Raw genomic sequence first — 2500 nt, forward strand, 5'->3', positions numbered from 1 at the left:
GTTTAGTTCTCTAAGCACATGTTCACCACTTTAGTTGAAGGGCCACAGACATAATGAGCAATTAACCTTAAATTCATGGAATCATGATGATCATGCTTATGAAATCATAAATCCTAATGATGTACCCACCATACCTAATACTTTAGTTGATGTGTTGTTCATGCATGAGGTCATGAAAGAGAGACTATGAACTCATGTCCATGTCTGATAATTCATAAGATACAAAGGAATGAAGTAATGCATAAATCGTGAATTAATTGATGCATGAATTCATGACAATTCATGTACCCTTATGGTGTGACTATATTTTATAGATACAATATAATAAATATGATGTGTCTGTAGCATGCCACTGTTTAGCATGGGTGCATCTCCTGTGTCAGTAGTTATCTGCTCTGGATTACCAGCTTGGCATGGGTCAGGGTGTGATTCAGTGCGATCCATATGAAATGGGATGACGAATGCCATTAACTTGGAAGGATACTAAAACCCTGACTATACACCTACTTAGTTAGAGCAGCTGGTGGATCTTTATGTGAAGCCAAGGCTTTTCCCCATTGATGTGCATCATTGTAAATACAACTCTGCTCCTGGTTTTTCAAACCATGCCTGACTAGGTCTTTACTCATCTGTTGTATCAAAATTATGTTTGGTGTGACCCCACGTGTGAGAGGTGAAGGGTCATTGCTAGGGTGAAGGGTCATTGCTAGGGTGCTTGTAGTATCACACCAGTATTTGCCTTCAGATCCAGAGTGCAGCCTTCAGCTTAGATATTCATTCCCACAGAAGCTGCCCCAGGAGAGCTTTTTATTTTCTTTATTTCTCTTGTCTCTCCCTTTCGCCTCTCATAACCACACACACCTGACAGGAGCAGGAGCTCTCACACACCCATATGCTCCTTAGAACTCTCTCGCTAACACACACACACACACACACCTCACAGGAGCAGGAGCTCTCACACACCCATATCCCATATACTCCCGTATACTTTCCAGCTGTCTCTCTGCCTCGCTAACACACACACCTTAGATCTGTGCATTGCAGTTCTATTGGTGCAGGAGGTGTGCAGTGAATCTTTACTAAGAAATCCAGAGAGACACACACAGACACACACACATACACAAATGCTCAAATAGACTTACACACTAAAAATACTGTTAAAAATACTGATAGATACTCAACACACACACACACACACACACACACACATACATAAGAGCTGCAGCAGTTGTCCACTTGTGTGCACAGATATGAGGGTGTTTGTCCATTCGGAGCAGAGGGATGAGAACAGGACCAGCATCTGGAGCAGTCTGTTGCATTTAGAGTGCTTCAGTGAACACACATGCATCAGGAAACAACACACACACACACTCATTCACACACACACAATACACGCATACACACTGTAATACACATGGATACACACATACAAAAACACACAAGCACACACACACACCCTGGATCATACTGCCCCCTGGTGTCCGCTGTGTGTAATGACTCCCGCAGACCCTGGAGAGGGTGAGTTTGTGAAGTGATAGAGATAAGCTGCCTGTCTAGGAGCTGGCTGACTGAACTGGCCACTAGTGGACACATTCATCTCCCTAATGAGGGCTTTCCCACAATGCACTGCGGCTAAAGGTTGGCCGCCCGTTGCTCTGAAGCAGCTGGAAGAGCAGGAAGCCCCTTGTGCCAGACACATGGGATCGTCAGGAGTGACTAGTCAGAGGGGAGACCAGCGACCAGCAGGAGAGCTGAGAGAGAGAGAGAGAGAGAGAGAGAGAGAGAGAGAGAGAGAGAGAGAGAGAGAAAGACATGGTCTTCAGGGAGCAAAAGAGGAGAAAACAAAAGAAGAAAAAGAAAATAAAAAGAAGAGAGATGAGGTGTTAAGAGAACAGGAATAGGAGGAGGCACAAGAGACAAGCCAGAGCAATGGAGATGAATGAGGGAGAGAGGGAAGAAAGGAGACATTAAGGGAGGGGTGGAAAGAGAGCAGGAAGAGAGGGGGCATTAAGGGAGGGGTGGAAAGAGGGAGGAGAGGAGGCATTAAGGGAGGGGTGGAAAGAGGGAGGAGAGGAGGCATTAAGGGAGGGGTGGAGAGAGAGCAGGAAGAGAGGGGGCATTAAGGGAGGGGTGGAAAGAGGGAGGAGAGGAGGCATTGAGTGAGGGGTGGAGAAAGAGCAGGAAGAGAGGGGGCATTAAGGGAGGTGTGGAGAGAGGGAGGAGAGGAGGCATTAAGGGAGGTGTGGAGAGAGGAATGAGGCTGATAGAGAGATAGATAAGGTGTCCATCTCCATCTGGGTGGCCTGATAGCCTACGAGCCTGGAAAATACACTGTAGAATAAGGCTGAGGACGAGGCCTGTGTGTGTGACTGTTTTCTCAACTGTGCTCGACAGCTTCCATCACCCATTACACATGCTGTACCACTAACACTGCTATTTGAGTGTGCTGTGTGTGTGTGTGTGTTTATTTGCTCAGAGGAGCACTAGAGCAATAGAGTAA

Source organism: Alosa pseudoharengus, unplaced genomic scaffold, assembly GCF_046254945.1.
Source record: "Alosa pseudoharengus isolate Yale_2024_CS ecotype anadromous, Long Island Sound unplaced genomic scaffold, YU_APseudo_1.1 YU_APseudo_1.1_scf_19, whole genome shotgun sequence".
Taxonomy (NCBI): domain Eukaryota; kingdom Metazoa; phylum Chordata; class Actinopteri; order Clupeiformes; family Clupeidae; genus Alosa; species Alosa pseudoharengus.